We start from the raw sequence: 27,768 nt of genomic DNA, 5'->3' as shown, positions 1-27,768 counted from the left end.
TTTGGGGTCTGATTGATAATTAGTTTGTTTTGGTCATAGTTGAATTGATTTTATTAATTGACCATGAATTAGTCAAAGGTTTAGTTTAGTTTAGTATAGGATAGTAAATTCAGTTTGAATAAAGGGCTAGTGTAGGTATTTTACTTAAGAAATCTGTTAGTGACCGGAAATTAGAACACCCTAGACTCTTCTAGAATAGGGCCTTAGTTAAAATTTCAGAACTTAATGCAGTAGCTTGAGAAACAAGTCAAAACTTTAGGACTAATGAATAAAATCTGAAAATAAAAGAGGGGGAAAAGGTGTGAGTGAAATCTAGAAGCTTCCCCCTGAAATCTGCCTATAAAAGGCACCCCCCTTACCTTCTTTAACAGGTTTGAATCTCTGAAAATTTCCCCTAAAGGTCCAGAAGTCTTCACAAGCTGAAGATTTGAATTTCGAATCCAAATTCTAGATCTAGATCTTCAAAAAACCAAAAAAAAAAAAACAGAAAATTCCAAAAAAAAGTACTGCTACATTGAGTTTTCTTAAATTAACTTCAAGTACTAGCCTCATATTCGAATTTCCAGCCTAGAAAATATGAAAACGACTTGAGAATTCCTTGTTGTTTGGGTGCTGAAACTTCAAAGTGCTCTGGTTTAATTTCGAGTGGTTTTGGGCTCAATTAAGCTGTTTTTGGTCATCTATTGGGTGCTGTACTTCTGTAGTCCATTCCTGGGTTTTTGAGAAGCTGTTTTGGTTCGAAAATTACTCCTGTTGTTGCTGGTTGTGATTGCTGTGTGTCAAGTCTACTTGCTGACTCTTCCTTCTCCTCTGTTTTGCCTCAAATTCCAGGTACTCATTTGATCTCCCATGGCCTAAGAGCTAAGGAAACTTGTAGCTGAAGTTTTGACTGGAAATAATAGGCTGATTTAAGGGCTCGAAATGCCTACATTTCTATTTGTTCATATATACTTATTCAGTTTTGCTTATGTGTACATTAGCCTTCGTGTTAGGTCGTGTAGTAGCAATATTTAGAACTTGACAAACTGGGGCTTTTGGTGTTTGGTATAACTGGACTGTTATGACTGGACTATATAAATGACTTTTGTTTTAGTTTGTATTAATACAGCTATCTAGTATAACTCTAGAATAATTCAGGTTCATTCAGAGTTTGATAGGCAGTAAATCATGGCTATATTGAAACAGGTTGAACTTGTATGAGTATTAAGTGTAATAACTATAATCAGTCGAGTTGATTGGATTAATTCAAGGTTCGAATTTAGATTGCTTCACGTTTACAAATCTGTTGTTAGCCATGAGGCGCTTACATTTAATCCAGTTACTATTTCTATTTGAGTTAAACAAATACCCAAATGAGTGGATTTGTAGTTCAATTTGAGTCTCAATCACAGTAATCAACTTTTCACACTTTCACTCAATTATCTACTCTCTTCGTATATCTGTAGGAGTTTGTTAATGCAAATCAGATGTAAAAAATTAGAAAGGTTGATCTAACAACTATTGGACCAATTAAATTTGAATTTTCCTTTTTTGTTGTCACCATCATTGAATCCGTTTAGGCCATATTACCACTAAGGCATGGACCGACTCCAATCTTCCCCATCTCACTGATTGGGCCTGTGTTGAGGCCCAGAGCTAGTAACAGCTCAACAAAATGACGGACCTCGTTTCTACTGTACTGGGCCAAGGTCAAAATTTGGTATTGAGGGCCTGAATGAATATTAAATATGAAGGTTAATGTTGCAACATAGGTTTTTGGGCTTTCTCGTTAAGTAGCGTGCTTGAATTAAGAGGTGCGCCTCTTGTTCAAGTGTGGACTAGAACTTGAAGCCCAAATTCCTTGTTTACTTTAAACAATAGCAATTGATAATATTAATTAATTAAGTAGGCCCTTTAGAGACAAATTAAATAGAAAATCGTAGTTTGCTTTAGGATATCCTTAAAATAAAATGAGGTGAGCCGCGCCAAATAAAACCCATAAATTGCGTGGCCCTCTTTAAATGCTTATACTAAAATACTTAGAATTCGGGACGTGCCGTTTAGCGAATTTTCACAGCCTCCCGCAAAGATAATAACACGTTAGTCGCTTTAGGCGCGCTTTAAATAATTTTACCCTTCTAAATACGGGTGCACATTTCATGCGACCCAAATCCAAATCCCAAAACGTTGAATAGAAATGTGTCGAGGATCCGGGTGCATTTCATGTGACGTGATCCAAAAATACGTTTTTAAACGACGTTCACTTTCTTAAAATTTTTAATTAAAAGCGGTAAAAAATTCTAAAATTGCACCATAAGGATAACATGTATTAAAATCAGAGTTTAGCCAAATATAGCAGTTGAGCGACCGGGCTAGAACCACGGAACTCGGGAGTGCCTAACCCCTTCTCCCGGGTTAACAGAAGTCCTTACTCGGATTTCTGGTTCGCGACTGTAATATAGAGTCAAACCCTTTCCTCGATTCGAGATTCAAACTGGTGACTTGTGACACCATAAATCTCTCAAGTGGCGACTCTGAAGCTCTTAATAAACGAATCCCGTTTCGATTGTCCTTTAATTGGAAAAACTCCCTTTATTATACCCTTCGCGGGGTGTAGTAAGAAAAAGGAGGTGTGACAGCTCTGGCGACTCTGATGGGGACAAGAACCTAGAATTTCGGTTCAGGGTTCAAGAATTCGAGCTCAGTTAAATTGTTATATTTGGCTTTATCTGATTTTTCTACATGTTTCATGCCTTATGTGCTAAATGTTTTACCGCGTTGATATTTGTTGAATTGTATATAAACTGTTGCGAATCCCTTCCTCTCTCTGAGTCTTCTACATCATGGAGAAGGGTGCACTTCGTGTAGCTTCTCTTCTGTTTAGAGTCTTTCCCAATTTAGAATGAGGTTTGGATAAGTTGCTAAGCCGGCAGAGCTTCTGTATCCCCGGTACGCTGCCTCCCCCTCGGCCTGAGTTATCCGCTCGGGTGAGCCAGGTCTAGACCAATAAACCTAGGGTTTAAACCTAGAAGAACAAAACCTCATGTCGGATCCCTAGTAGGAACGTTTGTTTGTATCGTGTGCATTTGACTTAGGGGACTCAACACAGGGGTTGGGTCCGTCTAGGACAGGTGACCTGAAATGAAAAGACCATCCTGATGCATCTTACGTGCTACTTGTGCATTCATTTGCTTTGGATTTGCATGTTGACCGGCTTGTAGATAATGAAAGAAAATTGAGAAAAATAGCAGTGAGGGTAACCACTTGTGCTGAGAAACCAATGCCCCAATAGTACCGAAATGTTGTCGGATTTTGGAAAAAAAATAAAAGAAAATATTTGAGAGAAAGATTGTTGTTCAAAAAATATATTTGGTTTTGACAAAGTTGCCCGAACTACGCTGGTTTGATTCTCACCGGGTGTGAGATACGCAGGCAACCCTCATCGGGTCCAACCAACCCTTTTCAAAAATAGCCAAGTAATGTCAAAATTTTAATTTTTGTCAAAATAAGTCGGGTGACGCCATTCTTGTTTAACATAAGCCGAATGTCCCAAAAGGGCGCCGGAAGGCTGTTTTTGCAAGAACAGCCACCCTGAGTCATTTTTAAAATGGTTTGCGGGCACAGCCTTAAAATCTCCCGGAAGTGCTGAAAGACCGTATTTGCAAAACCGAGTCTATGTTTTCTTAAATAAAATTTTTGAAACATAGCCACTTTTCCTTTTAAGTCAAAATGAGTCATTAAATAGTCAGCTTTCTTCAAATAGTCACACTTTTCCTTAAAATTCCTTTAAATAAATGTGCAGGATGACTACAGTTGACATCGAAACCTTCTCAGTCTTGCGTAGGCCCGAGGTGTTGCCGAGTGATGCCCCGCGGGCCCCAGGATGTGAAGCTATGATGTACTCCTGATCTAGTTTTTAATCATCGAGTCTATATTTTATTATTTTGAGTCTGTTTTGCAGTATCCTTTTCCAGAAAACAAATAACCTAGTAACTTTTGAAAATCCCAAAAAAGAGGGAAAGGCAAGAAACAAACAAGGGAAAACAAGAGGGAAGGGCAAAAGGTTAAAGCAAAGAAAAGGCCTGACAAATAATAAAAATGAAAGCCGGGATGACGCATGCAACCAAGCAAAGGCATAATAGAAATGGTTAGGTGCATTCATTCCCCAAATGTGCGGTTATCTATCTGTTAATGCTCTAACCACTAACAAAGTTGTTGTTGATGATGAGTCCAGGCAAGTGGTTAAGTTGACTGGCATTCTGGCAACCCATCCCTACAACACCCGCTCTAGGGATAAGTCAAACATGGTCAACCAAGAGCTAGAAGCAAGCATTGTCAACCCGTCTAGGGAGGAGGAAGTAGTGGACGTTAATGCAATGAAAGAGGAGATGTATAAACTAAAGCAGCAAATGGCCGAGATGTACCAGGCCTGGTCAAAGGGACACCCACCACCAGCCTATCCTGCTAACCCTGCCTACATCCCACCGTTAGCGCAGCCACAAGATCCTCCCACAGTGAACTCATCCCCGGCCTTCCCTACTTACAAGCTGTACTACGGAACCACCTCTCAAACGCCACCACCTCCACCACCCAAACAAATTCCATGCCCTCCACCACCAACTACTCCTGTGTTTGTAGCTCCCCCACCTGCCGCATTACACAGGTCCTCTAGTGAACCCTTGTTTCAAACCCATGAAAACCACTATTACCCACCCAAACCCACCTTCAAACCACCAGAACCATGCTCTTACACTCCCCGTCTTCATCTCTCAGCTGAAGAAGAAAAGCCTCCAAAAAATCCTGAGCAGGAGGAGATGATACGAAAGGTCAAGAGTTTAGAACAGTCGTTCAAAAATATGCAGGGTCTCGGAGGTCAAGTGAGCGTGGCCTACAAGGATTTGTGCTTGTTTCCCGATGTCCAGTTACCTGCGGGATTCAAGTTACCCAAGTTTGATCTGTATGACGGACACGGTGATCCGGTAGCCCATCTAAGGGGATTTTGCAGTAAAATGAGAGGAGCTGGGGGAAGGGATGAGTTACTGATGGAGTACTTCAGTCAAAGTCTAAGTGGTGCGGCCTTGGAACGGTACACACGACAGGATCACGCTCGATGGTACACTTGGGATGATTTGGCCCAAGCGTTTGCATGCCACTTTCAGTATAATCTTGAGATTGTTCTGGACCGTCTGTCACTGACTAAAATTGAGAAGAAGCCCGGGGAAAGCTTCAGAGAGTACGGTTTCCGGTATAGAGAACAGGCGGTAAGAGTCGATCCTCCCATGAAAGAAAGCGAGATGGTTGATTACTTCTTACAGGCTTTGGAGCCCACCTACTATGGTCACTTGGTGTCATCAGTGGGAAAATCTTTCAACGACGTAGTGAAAATGGGAAGTATTGTGGAAGAGGGGCTTAAATCCAACAAAATTATGAGCTATTCGGCGATCAAGGCAACTACCCAGGCCATCCAGAGCGGCACTGGAGGGGAATTGGGAAAGAAAAAGAAAGAAGATGTTGCAGTAGTGGAATCGAGAACTTGGTCCAGGGGCCCATCACCATATTACCACCAACCTCGACCCCACCCCCAACCCTACCCACACACCCCATATGGCCCACCACAACACTACCACCCACCCCCTGTCCCCCATTTCTCTGCCCACCATGCCCAAACATACCCCCAACCTCCCACCCATGCGCAATGGCGCGCACTCACCCCAAAAAATACTTACCCAACTCAAAGCACCTACCCACCCCCGAGAGCCTACAGAAACCCCATTGGAACCGGCTTTCGACCCAACCCTGCATCTAAGAATGATAGGCTGCAGAAGAAGAAGACTTTCACTCCGTTGGGTGAATCTTACACCAGCTTATACCACAGATTGAGACAGTTTGGCATGTTGAGTCCAATTGAACCCAAATTGCCAAATCCTCCCCCAAGGAATCTGGATCATTCGGTAAGTTGCGAGTATTGCTCTGGTGCTCCGGGACACGACACTGAAAAATGCTGGCATTTGAAAACGGCCATCCAGGAGCTCATTGACACCCGCCGAATTGAAGTGCAAGCCCCAGAGACGCCTAACATCACTCAGAATCCATTGCCAACCCATCACGAGGCCCATATGATTGAGCTAGTATAAAAGGGAAAACACAAGAAGCCTTCACAAACCGTAATGATGATCAGGGCTAGTGAGGACAGATCGAATGAGAAACCAACTAGTGGGGGGGGGGGCATTGATCAAGGTAGAGGAGACAGTTAGCAAACCAGTTGTGGTGATAAAGAAGGAGCCTTTGAGCAGTGTTGCAGTAAAACAAGAACCAGCTAAAGTAGTGGTGCCAGGGGCAGCTGTCAAGCCCGTCGTGATTGTAAAAGGGGATCGCACAGAGCCGGTTATCATCAAGCCAGTAACTCAGTTACCAGTAATCAGTGAAAAGGCCGTCCCATGGAATTACGGCCGAGTGACTGTGACGTATAAGGGGAAGGAGGTTAAAGAAGAAGTTTGTGAAACCCAAGGGCTGACTCGTTCAGGAAGATGCTTTACCCCTGAAGAACTGAGAAAAGCTAAAACAACCAAAGATAATCCGGTACCAGTAAAAAGGGCCGTAACTGAAGAAGAAGCAGAAGAATTCTTGAAGAAGATGAAGGCATAAGATTATTCCATTGTAGAACAGTTGAGAAAGATCCCGGCACAGATCTCATTGCTATCATTATTGATCCACTCGGATGAGCACCGCCAGGCATTGATGAAAATTTTGAATGAAGCCCGTGTTCCTGATAAGATTTCTGTGAACCATCTAGAGAAAATAGCAAACAAGATTTTCGAGGTCAACAGGGTTATATTTTCTGATGATGAGCTGCCTTTGGAAGGCACTAAGCATAATAGAGCACTCTACCTTACGGTGAAATGTGAAGACTCTGTGGTCGCTCGGGTGCTGATTGACAACGGGTCCAGTGCAAACATCTGCCCTCTCTCCACCCTGGAAAAGTTAAAGGTGGACAGTGAGAGAATCCACAAGAATAGCATTTGCGTGCGAGGATTTGATGGAGGGGGAAAGGACACGGTTGGGATATAGTGTTGGAACTGACGATAGGACCGGTTGAATTTACTATGGAGTTCCAGGTGCTCGACGTGGCTATTTCTTACAATCTCTTGTTAGGCCGACCCTGGATTCATGCAGCAAAAGCAGTGCCATCTACCTTGCACCAGATGGTCAAATTCGAGTGGGACCGACAGGAAATTGTGGTGCATGGGGAAGATAGTACGTGTAATGCCATTATGCCTTTCATAGAAGCTGAGGACGACAAAGGTCCATGGGTTTATCAAGTCTTAGACACGGTATCAGTTGAAAAGATCCCGGAAGGAGAGTGTATTCCTGTGCCGAAGGTAGCTGCTGCATGCGTCATGGTGGCTTCGGAAATGATAAAGAACGGATTCGTACCTGGAAAAGGCTTGGGTGCTTCTTTGCAAGGCATCGTACAACCAGTATCTCTTCCTGGAAACCTAGATACTTTTGGTTTAGGCTTCAAGCCCACTGCTGCAGACATAAGGCGAGCTAAAAAGATAAAAAAGAGAGCATGGACCCTTCCAAAACCTATTCCCCGCCTTTCCCGTTCCTTTGTCAGGCCTGGTATTAAGAAGCGCCTAGCAATGGCAATGCCTAATTCTGTGGTTGAACCCGACAAGGAGCTGATTGAGAGGTTTGAGAAGCTGTTTGATGAGGTGAATGTGTTGGAGGCAGGAGAAGGTCTAAGCAAGGCAGATGTGCAGTTCGTAGGGCCCCATGCAAAGCTTAATAATTGGGAAGCTACTCCTCTTCCTACCCGGAGGGAGTCTTGGTAGTTAGTTTTGATTTCCTTTCAGTTTAATCTGGGTTATTTCCAAGGTTGTAATTCGGATGCTATGTTCCGTCCGTTTGGACGAGTTAAACCTTGTTATCTTAAATTTTAATGAAATGCAATTTCCTTCCTATTTCATTCCTGATAGCCTTTATTTTTGTCTTTCTTTTCCTTCTTGTACAGCCCCTTTTATGCTGGTTTCACTGATGTGTCATGCATGAGGAGTCTTCGTCCTAGTCTTGAATGCCAATTTGACTCCGAAATAATAATACAAGAAATTGAGTGTGATGACGAGGTAGAATATGATGATGAAGAAGCCTTTGAAGAAATTAGTAAAGAATTAAGCCATTTTGAAGAAAAACCCAAACCTAATCTGAATGACACGGAGGCAATCAATTTAGGGGATCAGGACAATGTACGGGAAATGAAAATAAGTGTCCATTTGGAACCTCAGCTCAGAGAAGAGATAATCAAAGCGTTGTTTGAGTACAAAGATTCATATGATGATATGCCGGGTTTAAGCACTGACTTGGTGGTCCACAAATTGCCCACCGACCCAGCATGCCCTCCTGTAAAGCAGAAACTAAGAAAATTTAAAACAGATATAAGTGTGAAAATCAAAGAAGAGGTCACCAAATAGTTTGATGCAAAGGTCATCCGGGTCACGCGGTATCCCACCTGGTTAGCCAATGTTGTGCCTGTGCCAAAGAAGGATGGAAAGACCAGAGTGTGTGTTGATTACCGTGATCTCAATAAGGCGAGTCCAAAAGACAACTTCCCACTGCCAAACATCCACATATTGATTGACAATTGCGCAAAGCATGAGGTTGGTTCTTTCGTGGATTGTTACGCGGGCTATCACCAGATCTTGATGGATGAGGAAGATGCAGAAAAGACGGCATTCATCACGCCTTGGGGGACGTATTGTTATAGGGTCATGCCATTTGGGTTGAAGAACGCAGGAGCGACATATATGAGGGCGATGACCACCATGTTCCATGACATGATACATCGGGAAATTGAGGTCTATGTAGACGACGTGATCATAAAGTCGAGGAAGCAGTGTGACCATGTCAAGGACCTGAGGAAGTTTTTTCAGAGGCTCCGCAGGTATAACCTCAAGCTTAATCCAGCGAAGTGTGCATTTGGTGTCCTGTCTGGGAAACTGCTGGGGTTTGTGGTGAGTCGACGCGGTATTGAGTTAGACCCATCCAAGATCAAAGCCATTCAAGAGCTACCAACGCCAAAGAACAAAAAAGAGGTGATGATTGCTTGGGAGGCTAAATTATATCAGCAGGTTCATTGCCCAACTCACAACGACTTGTGAGCCCATCTTTAAGCTGCTAAAGAAGTATGCTGCGATCAGATGGTCGGATGAATGTCAGGCAGCATTTGACAAGATTAAGGAGTATTTGGCCAGTCCGCCTGTGTTGGTCCCGCCGGAGCCGGGAAGACCCTTGATCCTTTATCTGACAGTTTTGGATAACTCTTTTGGCTGTGTACTGGGGCAACATGACATCACAGGAAAGAAAGAGCAAGCGATTTATTACCTCAGCAAGAAGTTCACATCTTACAAGGTGAAGTACATGCAACTTGAGAGGACGTGTTGTGCCTTAACCTGGGTAGCGCAGAAATTGAAACATTACTTGTCATCATATACCACCTATCTCATCTCTCGGTTGGACCCATTAAAGTATATTTTTCAGAAGCCCATGCCCACAGGGAGGCTCGCGAAGTGGCAAATCTTGCTTACGGAATTCGATATTGTCTATGTGACCCGGACTGCAATGAAAGCACAAGCGTTGGATGATGATCCGGCCGAGAATCCAGTCGATAAAGAATATAAACCTTTGAAGACATACTTCCCTGATGAAGAGGTAATGCATGTTGATGAATTAGAACAGGTCGAGAAGCCAGGATGGAAATTGTTCTTTGATGGGGCAGCCAACACCAAAGGCGTCGGGATAGGAGCAGTACTTATTTCTGAGACAGGGCAACACTACCCTGTTACGGCTCAACTTCGTTTCTATTGCACCAACAACATGGCTGAATACGAGGCGTGTATCTTGGGTTTGAGGTTGGCTATAGACATGGGTGTCCAGGAAATCTTGGTCATGGGTGACTCGGATCTTCTGGTGCACCAGGTTCAAGGGGAATGGGAGACACGTGACTTGAAGCTCATACCGTACCGGCAATGTTTACATGATCTTTGTCAACGGTTTCAATCCATAGATTTCAGGCATATTCTAAGGATTCATAATGAAGTTGCCGATGCTTTGGCTACTTTGGCGTCAATGTTGCATCATCCGGATAAGGCTTACGTGGACCCTTTGCAGATTCAGGTCCGTGATCAACATGCTTATTGTAATGTGGTGGAGGAGGAACTTGACGGTGAGCCGTGGTTTCATGACATCAAGGAATATATCCGGATGGGGTGTATCCGGTACAGGCCACAGGTGACCAGAAAAGAACGATTCGATGGTTGGCAAGCGGGTTTTTCTTTAGTGGAGGAGTATTGTACAAAAGAACTCCAGATCTCGGGTTGTTAAGATGCATTGATGCAAGGCAGGCCATAGCTATCATGACTGAGGTACATTCCGGAGTTTGCGGACCGCATATGAGCGGGTACGTTCTGGCAAAGAAGATTCTCCGAGCGGGGTATTACTGGCTTACTATGGAGCGGGATTGCATCAGTTACGTACACAAATGTCATCAGTGCCAAGTGCATGGAGATTTGATTCATTCTCCACCATCAGAATTACACACGATGTCCGCACCGTGGCCTATTGTTGCATGGGGCATGGACGTCATCAGGCCAATTGAGCCAGCAGCGTCAAATGGGCACAGGTTCATTTTAGTGGCTATAGATTATTTTACCAAGTGGGTAGAGGCTAAAACATTCAAGTCAGTAACCAAGAAAGCTGTGGTGGATTTTGTGCATTCAAACATTATCTGTCGGTTTGGGATACCAAAGGTGATCATTACAGACAATGGAGCTAATCTCAATAGTCATTTAATGAAAGAGACATGTGAGCAGTTCAAGATTACCCATCGCAATTCTACCCCATACCGCCCTAAGGCAAATGGTGCGGTTGAAGCGGCCAACAACAATATAAAGAAGATACTTCGGAAAACGGTAGAGGGTTCTAGACAGTGGCATGAAAAGCTGCCTTTTGCATTGTTGGGGTAGCGCACCACTGTTCGAACTTCAGTAGGGGCGACTCCTTATTCATTGGTGTATGGCACCGAAGCAGTGATACCCGCGGAAGTGGAAATCCTGTCCCTTCGAATTATCGCGGAGGCTGAAATCGATGATGATGAATGGGTAAAAACCCGCCTGGAACAGTTCAGTTTGATCAATGAGAAAAGATTGGCATCAGTGTGTCATGGCCAATTGTACCAGCAAAGAATGGCAAGAGCGTACAACAAGAAAGTGCGTCCGAGGAAGTTTGAAGTGGGACAGTTAGTGCTGAGACGTATTTTGCCTCATTGGGCTGAAGCAAAAGGAAAGTTCGCCCCAAACTGGCAGGGGCCATTTGTTGTAACCAGAGTGTTGTCCAATGGTGCACTATATTTGACAGATGTGGAAGGAAAATGTGTAGAAATGGCTATCAATTCTGATGCGGTCAAGAGATACTATGTATGATTTCTTTGTTTAATTGTAATCGTTTGTATTTGGCATAGTTTGAAGATTGAAATGACGAAGGCGTTTTGTTCTGCTACCTAAACACTTTACTCCTTTGTTACCCCTTTTGAGCCTTATTTATTTTCTTTCATATCCCTCTTTCGGAATCAATGGCACAATTCAGAAATGCAAGTGCGGAGGATAAGTAAGTGAGGAAAAAGGAAGAAAAAGAAAAAAAAAAGAAAAGAAAAGAAAAATAAATATGAAAAGGAAATGAAAAGAAGAACAGAAAAATAAAAGAAAGAGAAGAGAAAGAAAAATCACAACAACAAAGTAATTTCTATGACCTGAACTACGTTTGACTTGATCCCGAAAGGGTACGTAGGCAGCCTCTCTCTGAGGTTCAGTCACACCAAAATAAAAGTCCAAAAGTCCCCAAAGAAGAAACTAGGGCAGAAGTTGTGGTTGTGCAAGAGATTTGATTCCGAAAGTTGTAGTTTTGAACCCACGTCGAATTGTTTTTGAGCCTTTGATACCCTTTCTTTCTAACATCGCCCAAAAGCCTACATTACGGTTCAAAGAAAGACCTTCTGATCAGTCTTCAGGGAATGCCAAGTCGAGCAAGAAGAGGTGATTTGTGTTAGGGACAACACTCTGGTCCAAGGAGAGAAATAAAAAATGAGAGAGTCTTATTGGTGAAAACCCTCATGGGCACCGTAAGGCGAAGTGAGTTGAGAGAAATTAAAAATGAGAGAGTCTTATTGGTGAAAACCCTCACGGGCACCGTAAGGCGAAGTGAGTTGAGAGAAATAAAAATGAGAGAGTCTTATTGGTGAAAACCCTCACGGGTACCTTAAGGCGAAGGTGAGTTTTCAGATGGGCAAATGGAACAAGTCTATGGTTGAAAGCTGTTTAAGACATTGCAAGATGAGCGAGGTTAGGGTCTGGGTGAAAATCAGATTATGAAAGTCTGGAGCAACAAATGTGGCAATTGAAAGTTGATTGGTTGGACAGACTGGGCCGGTTAATCCAAAATGCATGGCATGATCAATGGTACCAGCATTTCCACTCAGATAAGTCTTCTTCTTTTCCTTCTTCGTTACAAATCGTCCGTCTTGGATTCTCTCTATCCTTAACCCTCAAGGTCATTTCATTCTTTCGAGGTCTATTCTTTAAGATGTTTCAGTGTCAGTTCTGTTTGAAACAAAAAGGGAGGGATGTCAAGGCTAACTACCAGTTTCCCAGTTGCAAAGCACAACAGGGCCGGAATATACCAAAGATGTCAAAATGCAAAGTAAGACACAAAGGACCACCGGAAGTTTCATCGGTGGATTGATCAGATAGTTTTGTGGGAAAAGCAAAGTTTCAGATAGAGGGGTCAGAAGCATAAAAACAACAATATGGGATAGAACACTTGGGTCATCAAAGTCAGGGGGTTGAAAGTCGGTCAGGAAGTCGAAGCGGTTCAAGGCAAGTCCAGGGAAGCAAGTCGGAGTAGAGCTCAGCAGCAGGGACGTACCCAGCAAGAATGCCAGCAACTAACCACCATTTTATATTAACAAAGTCTTCCTTTGATTGAAACGGGGGCAAGAAATTTTCTTTGTTTGTTATTTTGAAGTCAGGCGCCCACCTGGAGAACAAGGGAATACTTTTAAAGTTCAGCAATTAGGAGCCCACCTGGAGAACAAGGGAATACTTTTCAAGTTCAGCAATTAGGAGCCCATCTTGAGAACAACGGAATACATTTCAAGTGACAGCAATCAGGAGCCCACCTGGAGAACAAGGGAATACATTTCAAGTTCAGCAATCAGGCACCCACCTGGAGAACAAGGGAAGTACAATTCAAATTTTAGCTTTCAAATTCTTGTTAGTATTTGGTAATACGCGCCCAGCCACCAAACTGGGGCAAGAAATTTTCTTTGTCTGTTATTTTGTTGAAGTCAGGCGCCCACCTGGAAAACAAGGGAATACATTTCAAGTTCAGCAGTCAGGCGCCCACCTGGAGAACAAGGGAATACATTTCAAGTTCAGCAGTCAGGCGTCCACCTGGAGAACAAGGGAATACATTTCAAGTTTGGCAATCAGGCGCCCCCTGTAGAATAGAGGGAGTACAATTCAAATTTTAGCCTTCAAATTCTCATTTGGTAATATGATGCCCAGCCACCAAGCTAGGGCGGAAAATTTTCGTTGTTTTGTCAATTTTCAGCAGTCAGGAGCCCGCCTGGAGAACAGAGGCATACATTTCAAGTTTTAGCAGTCAGGAGCCCGCCGGGATAACAGAGGCATACATTTCAATTTTCAGCAGTCAGGATCTCGCCTGGAGAACAGAGGCATATATGTCAAGTTTCAGCAGCCAGGAGCCCGCCTGGAGAACAGAGGCATATGTTTCAAGTTTCAGAAGTCAGGAGCCCGCCTGGAGAACAGAGGCATACATTTCAATTTTCAGCAGTCAGGACCCCGCCTGGAGAATAGAGGCATATATTTCAAATCTCAGCAGTCAAGCATCACTCGAAGAAATGGCAAAGCATCTCCGATCACAGTTCGAGGCAACAACAAAGAAATTCCACTGGAAGAGAACATTGATAGGACTTTTGTAACTCATAGTTGATAGGCATAGCCATCTTAGCTTTGATTTTCCTTTTGGTGACATAAGGAGGTCAGCAAGCAGTAGCAGCAGCAACAACAGTGAAATCACAGCTCCTGGTAGTCCCAGCTACCGACCCTTTCCGAACTACACTGACCTAATTCCGTTTTAGCCAAGGATATGTAGGCAACCTCAGAAGCAGGGCGCGGTCAAATCTTTCAAAAATGCTTCACACGGAGTATTCAAACGTGCAAAAATTGCTCGTATCCGCTCACTTATCTTTGCCCGCAAACTCTTCGTATTTCTGAGCAAAGAGGGGCAGCTTGGAGCACGTGATTTTTGCCCTATATGAATTATTCCTAGAAATTCAAACAAAATGATTTCTTTCATTATTTTGCAATTTTGTGGATTTTTGTGACATTTTATGTTAATTGTTTGCATTTTATTTGTGCATTTTAATTAGTGAAAAATACAAAAATACTTGGCATTTGCATTTAGGGTTTAATTTCACATTTTAGGATTAATTAGTAACTAAGTTACTTTAAAAATAAAGAAAATAACAAAAATGGTTCTTTTGCATTTCTACTTTTAAATTGTCTTAGTTTTCTTTAAATTAGGAATTAGATTGTTTGGAATTTAAGTAGTATAATTTTAGAGTCAATTTGGGTCTTTTATTTTTAATCTTACATTTAATAAAAATCAGAAAATAGTAAAGAAAGAAAAGAAAAAAGAAGAAAGAAAGAAAGGGAAAAAACAATTAAAATAAGAGGTTAGGATCATTTATATTTGGGCCAATGTCAAGCTAGCCCAAAGCTATAAACCCAAAAATCGGACCAACCGCCCAGCCCAATAACCCCAGACCTGGCCTACCCCCCTTTATGCTAAACGACGTCGTTTGGCGTCAAAAAATCTGGGCCATTCATCCATGCTAATCCAACGGCCCAGGTTCAACCATGCAGTTCAAATAAAAGTGTAATAAACCCTTAGAAAATTAAAGACAAAAGGTCGTCTACCTCGTACCTCCTTTCCCCTCCGTCTCCCTCACCGGCTCCGCCCCAATTCCGCCGCTGAAAATCGCCCACGGCGGCGGTAAACCTCCAAACTCGCCCAAATTTTCACCACAGATTCCTCCTTGCCTCCTCTTTCCGTATCCACGCTCGAAATCCTTCGAATCCTAGCCAAAACCCCCAAATCTACCAAACCCTAGGCGCCGCCGCCACCGTGAACGGCGGCGCCGCATCCCAAACCCTACCAAACTCACACTGTAGACTCTCCCCCACTCCCACATCATGAATCTACACCTCTTTCTTTTCAAATACCTCCCAAACTTCTCGAATCTAGGGTTTTAAAATCGGGAATTTGGGCAAGTTTAACTTCTTCTCCGATTTGGGCACAATTTCACCACGAATTGATGTTATTTAGCTGTTCTTGACAAGAATGGTTGATTAATATCATCTTGTGGTCGAAATTGGAAAGGCAAATTGGGTCCGAGTCCAAAATTGGTAAGTTTTCTAGTTCTGTTCTTTGTTTCATTTAATATTTGAATAAGTTTTAATTCCAGTTTCTATTTCCTGTTAGTTCATTCATGTTTTTTTTATTTTTTTATATGCTCTGATGTTGTTTGTTCAATTTTAGATTTTTCTGTTGTTGTTTTCTTGTCTTTTGATCATATAGACTGTTATGGTGTAGTTGATTCTTATTTTTGTTCTTTGGTTCTGTTGATTGAATTACCAGTAGCAGTTTTAATTTCGAGTTTGGTGTCTGAAATATTTTAGTTGGAATATTAGTTCAACTTTGGGGTCTGATTGATAATTAGTTTGTTTTGGTCATAGTTGAATTGATTTTATTAATTGACCATGAATTAGTCAAAGGTTTAGTTTAGTTTAGTATAGGATAGTAAATTCAGTTTGAACCAAAAAGGGCTAATGTAGGTATTTTACTTAAAAAATCTGTTAGTGACCGGAAATTAGAACACCCTAGACTCTTCTAGAATAGGGCCTTAGTTAAAATTTCAGAACTTAATGCAGTAGCTTGAGAAACAAGTCAAAACTTTAGGACTAAGAATAAAATCTGAAAATAAAAGAGGGGGAAGTGTGGAGTGAAATCTAGAAGCTTCCCCTGAAATCCGCCTAAATAAAGGCACCCCCTTACCTTCTTTGACAAGTTTGAATCTCTGAAAATTCCCCTAAAGGTCCAGAAGTCTTCACAAGCTGAAAGATTTGAATTTCGAATCCAAATTCTAGATCTAGATCTTAAAAAACCAAAAAAAAAAAAAACAGAAAATTCCAAAAAAAAAAGTACTGGCTACATTGAGTTTTTCTTAAATTAACTTCAAGTACTAGCCTCATATACGAATTTCCAGCCTAGAAAATATGAAAACGACTTGAGATTCCTTGTTGTTTGGGTGCTGAAACTTCAAAGTGCTCTGGTTTAATTTCGAGTGGTTTTGGGCTCAATTAAGCGTTTTTGGCATTCTATTGGGTGCTGTAACTTTCTGTAGTCCATTCCTGGTTTTTGAGAAGCTGTTTTGGTTCGAAAATTACTCCTGTTGTTTTGCTGGTTGTGATTGCTGTGTGTCAAGTCTACTTGCTTGACTCTTCCTTCTCCTCTGTTTTGCCTCAAATTCCAGGTACTCATTTGATCTCTCCATGGCCTAAGAGCTAAGGAAACTTGTAGCTGAAGTTTTGACTGGAAATAATAGGCTGATTTAAGGGCTCGAAATGCCTACATTTCTATTTGTTCATATATACTTATTCAGTTTTTGCTATGTGTACATTAGCCTTCGTGTTAGGTCGTGTAGTAGCAATATTTAGAACTTGACAAACTGGGGCTCTTGGTGTTTGGTATAACAGGACTGTTATGACTGGACTATATAAATAGCTTTTGTTTTAGTTTGTATTAATACAGCTATCTAGTATAACTCTAGAATAATTCAGGTTCATTCAGAGTTTGATAGGCAGTAAATCATGGCTATATTGAAAACAGGTTGAACTTGTAGAGTATTAAGTGTAATAACTATAATCAGTCGAGTTGATTGGATTAATTCAAGGTTCGAATTTAGATTGCTTCATGTTTACAAATCTATTGTTAGCCATGAGGCGTTTACATTTAATCCAGTTACTATTTCTATTTGATAAAACAAACCAAAATGAGTGGATTTGTAGTTCAATTTGAGTCTCAATGACAGTAATCAACTTTTCACACTTTCACTCAATTATCTACTCTCTTCGAATATCTGTAGGAGTTTGTTAATGCAAATCAGATGTAAAAAATTAGAAAGGTTGATCTAACAGCTATTGGACCAATTAAATTTGAATTTTCCTTTTTTGTTGTCACCATCATTGAATCCGTTTGGGCCATATTACCACTAAGGCATGGCCCGACTCCAATCTTCCCCATCTCACTGATTGGGCCTGTGTTGAGGCCCAGAGCTAGTAACAGCTCAACAAAATGACGGACCTCGTTTCTACTGTACTGGGCCAAGGTCAAAATTTGGTATTGAGGGCCTGAATGAATATTAAATATGAAGGTTAATGTTGCAACATAGGTTTTTGGGCTTTCTCGTCAAGTAGCATGCTTGAATTAAGAGGTGCGCCTCTTGTTCAAGTGTGGACTTGAACTTGAAGCCCAAATTCCTTGTTTACTTTAAATAATAGCGATTGATAATATTAATTAATTAAGTAGGCCCTTTAGAGACAAATTAAATAGAAAATCGTAGTTTGCTTTAGGATATCCTTAAAATAAAATGAGGTGAGCCGCGCCAAATGAAACCCATAAATTGCGTGGCCCTCTTTAAATGCTTATACTAAAATACTTAGAATTCGGGACGTGCCGTTTCGCGAATTTTCACGGCCTCCCGCAAAGATAATAACACGTTAGTCGCTTTAGGCGCGCTTTAAATAAATTTACCTTCCTAAATACGGGTGCGCATTTCATGCGACCCAAATCCAAATCCCAAAATATTGAATAGAAATGTGTCGAGGATCCGGGTGCATTTCATGTGACGTGATCCAAAAACACGTTTTTAAACGACGTTCACTTTCTTAAAATTTTTAATTAAAAGCGGTAAAAAATTCTAAAATTGCACCATAAGGATAACATGTATTAAAATCAGATTTTAGCCAAATATAGCAGTTGAGCGACCGTGCTAGAACCACGAAACTCGGGAGTGCTTAACCCCTTCTCCCGGGTTAACAGAATTCCTTACTCGGATTTCTGGTTCGCGGCTGTAATATAGAGTCAAACCCTTTCCTCGATTCAAGATTCAAACCGGTGACTTGGAACACCATAAATCTCCCAAGCGGCGACTCTGAATCTCTTAATAAATGAATCCCGTTTCGATTGTCCTTTAATTGGAAAAACTCCCTTTATTATACCCTTCGCGGGGTGTAGTAAGAAAAAGGAGGTGTGACAGCTCTGGCGACTCTACTAGGGATGTGAGCTAGGGATTGCTTGAAGAAGATGGTATGACAGTTAGGAGGTCGAGTGTGCGATTGTGGCTAATAATTCCGGACGTGTTATGATTAGTGCAACAAGAACTTAGGAGAAAATTAGTTGAGCAATGGTGCGAGATCATGGTAACTGAGGAGGACGAGGAGTCATTATGACTTATGGAATTATGTAATTGTAGCTTAAAGCTAAGTGGGGGAACCTACCGTCTTTGATGATATGCCTTTGTAGTTTCAGGTTATCAGCACGTTGGTGAATTAGTTATTACTAAGGGAAGGAAACATCAGTAATAATTTGAGCAGGGGATTTGATGGATGTGATGTACAACGAAAAGTATTCATTCGATTGCTTCATTGGAGTGCTCATATGCTAACGGAGCACTAGTGCTTTGGTTAAGTAATCGAGACTGGACTAGAGTGGACGATTCTCAACAATGGATCTAGTGGATTCGAGATTATAGATGTGGTGCTTTAGGATTTTCAGGTTCGTTATGTTGTTGAGGATTGGGTTTTGTAGTAGAGTGTGAAGGGTACTTGGAGCATTTCTATGCTATCAATGGGTATGTGGTGCAGTGTTAGAAAATGGGAGAAACAGCTTCGGATTCGTAGAAGTTCTAATCACCGCATGTGTATCTTACTATAGACTGTATGAGGAAGGTATGAAATGGCTTATGGGTATTGAGATGATGTGGTCTTATGATATGGGTAACTTGGGATGAGTGTTGTCGAGGTCCGTTATGTGTTTGAATAAAACTATTATTTCAATGGCAAGTCGAGAGTACATTGGGAGAAGTTGGGTCGTTTAGTAATGGTTTGAATCAGCATGGTTGTGGAAATGATCAGTTCCTTCAGTGTGTTAAGCTATACGGGTGATTCGTGGCTATATGTACGGGCTTGACAACCGTTGTGATTTGGTAGATTTGGAGGAATTTGATTCTGATGGCCTTGTTATGCGTAAATGGATCCCGAAAGAGTTATGGTGGTTTAGGCCATAATTTAGGTTTGTGTTCTCTGTAGTTACAGGAAGTTGGTTGTGTGTTGAGATTCTTCTTCTAAAATGAGTTAAATGAAAGGTTTCTAGCCGATGAAGTGTTTATTCTACTAGTGTTTCAGGATTTATGATGAAGTTTTTGTACCTTCATGTAATAGCATGATATGGGTAGTGAGCGGTGTGGAATTGCAATTGAAAGATCGAGGTTGCAATTCAGTTTGACAGGAATGTCACGGGCTTGGAGGAGCAAAGGGAAGATTTCAGATGGTCAGTGTATGCTGGCGCTACCTTAGTGTCACCGGAGAATGGTTTTCTGTGGAAGTTTGTTTCGGATTTGACGGTTACTCATACGTGTCATGGTTTAGAGGTTCGGCATTTAATTCTAGAGGAATAAAACAAATTGGACTATGGGTGTTCAAGACTTGGTTGACGAAGTAGCGAGACTTGATATTTTCGGACGTGGTAGAATTCTCATTTGTGAAGTTATGTAGTCGTCCTTGTTGGAACGCATTAAAGCTCCTCGCTGTTATGGTCTCCTTTGAATTGCCTTCGGGACAGGGTGTTGCGGGATAATGCCTGAGAGGCGATTATTAGAGATGGCAGTGTAAGGCGGTGTTTCTAGTGTTGATGGATCGAGAAAGATGATCTTCGAGGAGGCTTAGAGTTGGTAGAAATTTATTAGTTCGGGTGCTACACAGATGGATTTTGATTTGAGGCAATATTTAGGCAGCGAAGGATGAGGAACGACATGGTGGGAGGTGTCTCATGGAGGTTGAATTTCTAGCAGGTCAAGTACGACCAACAAAGCCGAGAAGTTGCTTAAGGAGACGGTTTAACCAAAGTGGGAGTGACAGAGTAGCATATGGATTCTGTGGTAGGATAGACACATGCTTTGAGAAAGTTTAGACTGATTTGAGGATCATGGTGGACAATGACTAAGTTTATAAATCTCATTTGGTGTGGTGGCTACTGTACTGGGGAGGTTTGAATATGACGAAAGAGAGTTTGCTTGGGATATAATATGACTTTGAATTCTGGATGTATTGCTAGACCTTCATTTTGTGTTGATGGGAACGAGGGGTGACTTTCGACTGGTGGGTGAGTGTGGACTCAGGAGGATTAACTGATTTCGTGGTGGTTGTAATAAGTGCAATGTCGTTGGAAAACATCGATATGAAGTTACACAGGTGGGCTATCTCATGTGAGGTGTTAGGAGTTGCGTGATTTCTAGTAAAGGCCCTCTGATGAACTTTATTTTCTATCCAACATGAAGTATGTACTACGATGTGAGCCGGGGATTGCTTGAAGAAGATGGTATGACAGTCACGAGGTCGAGTGTGCGATTGTGGCTAATAATTCGGGACGTGTTATGATTAGTGCAACAAGAACTTAGGAGAAAATCAGTTGAGCAATGGTGCGAGATCTGGTAACTAAGGAGGACGAGGAGTCATTGTGACTTATGGAATTATGTAATTGTAGTTTAAAGCTAAGTGGGGTAACCCACCGTCTATGATGATATGCCTTTGTTGTTTCAGGTTATCAGCACGTTGGTGAATTAGTTATTACTAAGGGAAGAAAACATCAGGGATAATTTAAGCAGGGGATTTGATGGATGTGATGTACAACGAAAAGTATTCATCCGATTGCTTCATTGGAGTGATCATATGCTAACGGAGCACTAGTGGTTTGGTTAAATAATTGAGACTGGATTAGAGTGGGCGACTCTCAATAATGGTTCTAGTGGATTCGAGATTTTAGGTGTGGTGCTTAAGGATTTTCAGGTTCGTTATATGGTCGAGGATTGGGTTTTGTAGTAGAGTGTGAAGGGTACTTGGAGCATTTCTATGTTATCAATGGGTATACGGTGCAGTGTTAGAAAATGGGAGAAACAACTTCGGATTCGTATAAGATCTAATCAGCGCAGGTGTATCAGTTGGAGTTACTATAGACTGCATGAGGAGGGTATGAAATGGCTTATGGGTATTGAGATGACGTGGTCTTATGATATGGGTCACTTAGGATGAGTGTTGTTGAGGTCCGTTATGTGTTGGAATGAAACTATTATTTCAAAGGCAAGTCGAGAGTATATTGGGAGAAGTTGCGTCATTTAGTAATGGTTTGAATCAGCATGGTTGTGGAAATAATCAGTTCCTTCAGTGTGTTAAGCTATACGGGTGATTCGTGGCTGTACGTGCGGGCTTGACAATCGTTGTGATTTGGTAGATTTGGAGGTATTTGATTCGGATTGCCTTGTTATGCATAAATGGATCCCGAAAGAGTTATGGTGGTTTAGGCCACAATTTAGGTTTGTTTTCTCTGTAGTTACGGGAAGTTGGTTGTGTGTTGAGATTCTTCTTCTAAAATGAGTTAAATGAAAGGTTTCTAGCCGATGAAGTGTTTATTCTACTAGTGTTTTAGGATTTATGTTGAAGTTCTTATACCCTCAAGTAATAGCATGATATGGGTAGTGAGCAGTGTGGAATTGGCATTGAAGGATCGAGGTTGCAATTCAGCTTGACAAGAATGTCATGGGCTAAGAGGAGCAAAGGAAAGATTTTAGATGTGTAGTGTATGCTGGTGCTACCTTAGTGTTGCCGGAGAATGGTTTTCTGTGGAAGTTTGTTCCGAATTTGACGGTTAATAGTACGTGTCATGAATAGGGTCATTGTGGACCCTTTAAAGGTGATTTTCCCAATATGGGATGATCGGAATCGGCTTGAGCTTCGTTGGTAGATCTAATGTGAATATATGCTCTATATTAGGTCGTATGTGATCATTTAGCACAACATCGCTTATGGATGAGTCTTCGGCCGTTGGATGTTTTCTGTGTCATCAGTTATTCTATGTGATACTCTATTATGCCATGTGAGTTGTGATCCGTCATAGCTTGTGGTATTATATGAGCGAGATGGCTTTCGAGATGTCGGTTGTTTGGTGCACCTTAGTCGAGCTTGGCTTTCGTAGCGCGTGGCTCTATCTGTCTCCTAGGGTTGTGTTTATGCACTCGGCGTGCTTGTGGTCGATATTCGGGGATTTCGTGGGTATGAGCAGTTTGGCTCGGTAGGTACTTCCTTATTGATGGTTATGTTTGGATCGGGTTGCACGCCGCAATGGTATCATGTGTGGATCGGGTTGCACGCCGCAACAGTGAGATGTTGAGTACGGTTCCTTATACTTATTTTGTGTGCCTTGTTTCTTATCTCTAAGATAGGTTCATAGCATCTGTTGGCCGTTTTATTTGTTATGTGGGCTGGGTAGTTCTTTGCTAGAGTTTGTTCTTCTTTATGGGTCACATTCGAGTTTGTAGCTTGTTGGCGCATTGATAGCGTCATATGAGATTTTAGACGGTGTTTGAGGTGGCTTATTGTCGAGCAGCTTGTTGGGTGAGATGAGGTTGTTGGACCTGGAATTAGTGCAATTAGATTTATATAATGTATATTAGAGGGAAAATGTCACTAATCAGTTCAAAATGAGGCAATGGCTCTCGCCAAGGGGAGAGACTCCATGAGTTATTGATTTGGTGGTGGTTATGAGTTTCTACACAACTCTTTCATCGTGCAGTATTGCGAGGGTTGGAACAGGGCTTGTATGTATTATGATATATACTACGGGCATCAGATTCGTGAATTTAGTTTCAAAAAAATATATAGTTACGTTTCAAGTATTTCAAAGTTCAACACTTGTATTCATAGGTTGAATCAATTGATCGACAATACGAAATCCCTAATATAATAGTGTGTATATCTTGTTGTCGGTCAAACTAGTTAGATAAAGTCAAATGTTAGTTCCAATCAAACATATAATTAGATTTCAAGTATTTTGATAGTTCATAACTTGTACTGATAGGAAGAATCAAACAATCTAATCTAGTTGATTAATGTGATTTGTTCGAAAGCTATATAACCTTAACCATTAATAATTAATTATATTTCAAGTATTTTGATAGCTCAATATTAATTGATAGTACGAGGATGTTACTCAGCGTATTGGAGCGGGGTGGATGAGATGGAGGCTCACATCAGGGGTTTGTGTGATAAGAATGTGCCACCTAGACTTAAGGGCAAGTTGTATAGAGTGGTGGTTAGACCGACTATATTGTATGGAGTTTAGTGTTGACCCGTCAAGAAGTCCCATGTCCAAAAGATGAAAGTATCTGAAATGATCATGTTGAGATGGATGCGCGAGCATACTAGGAAAGACAGGATTAGGAATGAAGTTATTGGGGACAAGGTAGGTGTGGCATCTGTGGAGGGAAAGTTGCGGGAATCAAGGCTGAGGTGGTTCGGGCATGTGAGGAGGAGAGACATGGATGCTCCGGTGAGGAGGTGTGAGAGGTTGTCCATGGCGGGTCCGAGGAAGGGAAGGGGTAGGCCTAAGAAGTATCGGGGAGAGGTAATTAGGCAGGACATGTTATTGCTTCAGCTTACCGATGACATGACCCACGATAGAAAGGTGTGGAGGTCGCGGATTAGGCTTGTAGGTGTCGACGCCCCCTTTTTCTAAAAGCGAAATCGGGTTTACGACATTTGGGAAGACAACTCTATTCCAGTTTGGGAATTGGTTTTTTGGATTTGAAGAGTCGCCACCTAATGATTAAGTGCATTAGGACACTAAGGGTTTTTGAGTTTGAAAACCAGAGTTCGGGTAAGGGCTAGAAATTATCTCGAGGGGAAGGTTTTAGGCACCCCTCAAGATCCACTAGTGTGGTTCCCGGCCATGCTATGTTGTGACTTTACAAATAATCAATCAAGGCTCAAATAAGGACTTGCAATTAAATTTAAAGTTGTGAAAGTAAGTAGAAGAGAGCAGAGATTTGAAAGGGTTAAACAATTCTAAAGAGAGCAAACAAAGACAAAAAAAGGAAAAGGGATCCTAGGTTTATGATTAATATGGATCACTTCAATGCAATACCCAACAATCACTCCTCAAATAGGGGTCGCACGTGATATTAGCGCATCGGTCATCATCTCCATATTCTACCCTTCCCACCCCGTAAAGGTTATTTAAACGTGTGGATTGTTCACGAATGCTTATTGCGTGCTATTACCCGTCCCGTCCTATAAGTCCTAGAGGGTATTTAGGACCACTATTCCTACAAGGTAAGGTCTAGGCTGAACCCTTAGGTTTAAAGGACAAAATGCTAGGCAACATACATAACAAGTAGGACTATACATAAAGGAACCATACAAAGGCAAATAAGAGGCTCACAGATCCCTCGCAAGTAAACATGTAACTAGCACGTCTCAAACACATTTAAGGTCTTAAAAGAACGCGAGTTTAAAGATCAGTTTTAGCAGAAGGTTTAGTCACAACTGAGTGACCGAAGAGCGTTTGACATGCAGAAACACAACTAAGAAAACAGTTGAGTAAGCAAAGGTGAGGGAACTGTTAAAACATCGTTTGAAAAAAAAGGTAGAGATTTGAAAATACAATAGTTTAAGTAAACAAGTATCGAAATAACGTGATCCTGGGAAGAAAGGTAAACCAGTAATTTGAAAACTTAATGGAGCAAGAATCAGGAAATTAGTGAGAGCATATAAATACGAAACAAGTTTCCAGATAAAGAGATTTTCAGTAAAAGAGTGGACTTTCGGAGAGACAGATAAAAAGAGTTGGGAAAGTTAAAAGGTTGAGTAGTTTGAAACTAGTAAAACAAAATCAATCATCTTTATTATTATTGGGCCTAAAGCTTTCCTAGGCGATGTATGTATTGCCTTCTTGTCTTAAAAGAAGTGGTGAACATGCATATTGATTCTAGTTTTAAAGAGAAGACGCAGTCAAACAAACTTGTGTTGTTAAATTAAACAGCTAATGAGGCGTTCGACAATTGCAACCCTAAATAACATGATGTCTAATGCACATAAAACTCGTAAAGCATGGTCTCTAAATACGGTAGTAGTTTCATAACAGTTGTTCGTTAATCACTATCTGACTACAAAGTGAGAATAACAATCTGAAAGTAAAGAGCCTAAAACAGGATATCTAGGTGTAAGATGCATGTCCTACGCATGGCTTCTATTGCACAAATTGGTAAGTAAAGCCCTATAGACATGTTCTCTACCCATTAATTAAACTAAGCATGCATAGTCCCTCCCAATTTCACTATAACCCCAATCGGTTGTTTATAAATTATTACAAACCATGGTAGCTGAATTACATAATGAAAAAAAATAAAATAAGAAGCTACTCTATAAGGAGCCTTCAATCAGGCCCGATCTTCCAACCTCACTTCTTTCGAGTTTCACAACCTTGACCATAGTTTGGGTGCGGCAAAGCTCCCTAAGGGCCCAATGGGGGTCCTTGGCCAATACCAGCACCCAAACATTACAAAAATGTTTGAACAAGTGCAGTGTGGAATTACCAGCCTTGTGCATCAAAGTTCAATGGGCACTCAAAGGTACCAAGGCAATGCCTACACGAAAGGGGGTAGAACCTAAACTCTATTAGTAGTGAGAGTGTGATTGAATTTTCTTTAAAGAAATTGAGTTGAAAAGCAGTTTTAAAAAAAAGAATGATCCATGTAGAAACAGTTTTGAAAGAAAAACAATGGGACAGTTTTGACAAACTCAGAAAGAAAATACATCATATAGTTCCGGGCAGTAAACACAAACAGGGAAAAGGGGAGTGGGGTAAATAGTTCACATGTAATAACACAGTTGCACCTAGATACCAAAGGAATGCATTTCAAAACTTAATGTCAACAGGTTTCAACTAAAAGGGCTCATTATCACATGCTAAGAATGTACTGGGGCTAGGGAGTAGGAAAGAACATGCATTAAGCAAACCAGTAGGCATGCCGGATTAATAGAAGGATAATCACACAGGGGCATGCTAGTTGCAATAAGAACAGCAGGACCATAAGTAAAAGCATAGAAGAAACAAAATAAGGTGCAACATGTATAAAAGCATATTGTTTTGGATGCTACAAATCAAATAGAGGGCATACCAGTCAAGGATGAGATAGTGTAGAGCATTAGTGTGCAGGGAAGTAAGTAGTAGTATGCAGACCAAACAATCAGCAATGTATAGAGCAGTAGAATAATGGAGCAGCCCCCCAAAGATCACTCAGTCTTGGCTTTCAGCCGACTGAATAATTAGTAGTCAACAGGAAAGCGGGAGAGGATGTGTAGAAAACAGGAGAGAACACTGAGTATGCTTATGTGTGTAAGAGAGAGTTCAGAGCAATGAACTTTTTTTTGTTCTTGTGTGTGATGTGCAATGTATCAGTGTGTAATGCAAAAGAGAATGGAGGTACTTATAGCTCTCAAATTAAGTGAAAATAAGGTAATACGTATAGACTGATCATAGTTATGGAAATAATACCAATTAGAATCAATTAAAAACTCGGACTCCCTTCAATTAAGGAATCAAAATTCAAACGGATACAAATTGCATCAAATAAGGAAAATTATTATTTGCAAGACTGGTATTTCCATAATAGGAGTAGTAAAAATATACAGAATAGTTCAAGTAAGGAAAGTATAAGGACAACATACTGTGCACACAAATTAGTTCAAAGAATCACGGATGAAATTGAAAATCACAGGGAATCAGTACGAAGTAAGGAGAGCATTTCAGAAATAAGGAAGTGATTCAAAAATCAGTGTAAACTTCTAAGGAAAACATATACAAGTCAGGGATTCGAAGAGATGCACAAAATCAGCAGAATATTTGGTAAACGATGAACAATTAGACCTATAAAACACAATAGGCATGAAAATCAGAGAAGCCTAAGCAAGAAATCACAGAATCAATAGAAGGCTGGAACCCTAATAGCAAAATTAAAGCATGGAACTCGGAGAGTAACCAGAAGATCACACCAATAAGCACATAACACAAACATAAACACATAATACTCAAAAAATCAGAAGATATAGTGATTTCGAAAGGGTTTAGGAAACCCTAGTTTTAAAAGAAGAACAAAACGTTGAAAACTTGAACAATCGAAAAGATCTAGTAGAGAGTAGTGTAAAACACAAAAGAATAAGCTAAAAATTGTTTAAAAAGACAAGGTTTTTAAGAAAATTAGGGTTTCGTAATAAACCAGTGAGAGGTAAGGAACCTGGCTCTGAAACTCGTTAATAATGATGCTCGCAGCACCATCGAACCATAAACCATCGGAGAAAGGTCGGAGACAAACCAGGCAGAGCTTCCGATGACCATCTTGCATGGTGGAGGCTTCTGGAGTCTCGAAGATAGAGGGAATCAACAAGACAAGGTTTCACGGTGGCTGGTGGTCGAGAGAAGTGAGGCTGGAGGTGGCCGAAGAGGCGGTCGATTCATCGGAGACGAAGGAGAGAACCGAGAAGG

The sequence above is a fragment of the Nicotiana attenuata genome, chromosome 7 (assembly GCF_001879085.1).
Source record: "Nicotiana attenuata strain UT chromosome 7, NIATTr2, whole genome shotgun sequence".
NCBI classification, from domain to species: Eukaryota; Viridiplantae; Streptophyta; class Magnoliopsida; order Solanales; family Solanaceae; genus Nicotiana; species Nicotiana attenuata.
The sequence above is the reverse complement of the archived record's forward strand: the minus strand, read 5'-3'. Positions refer to the sequence as shown.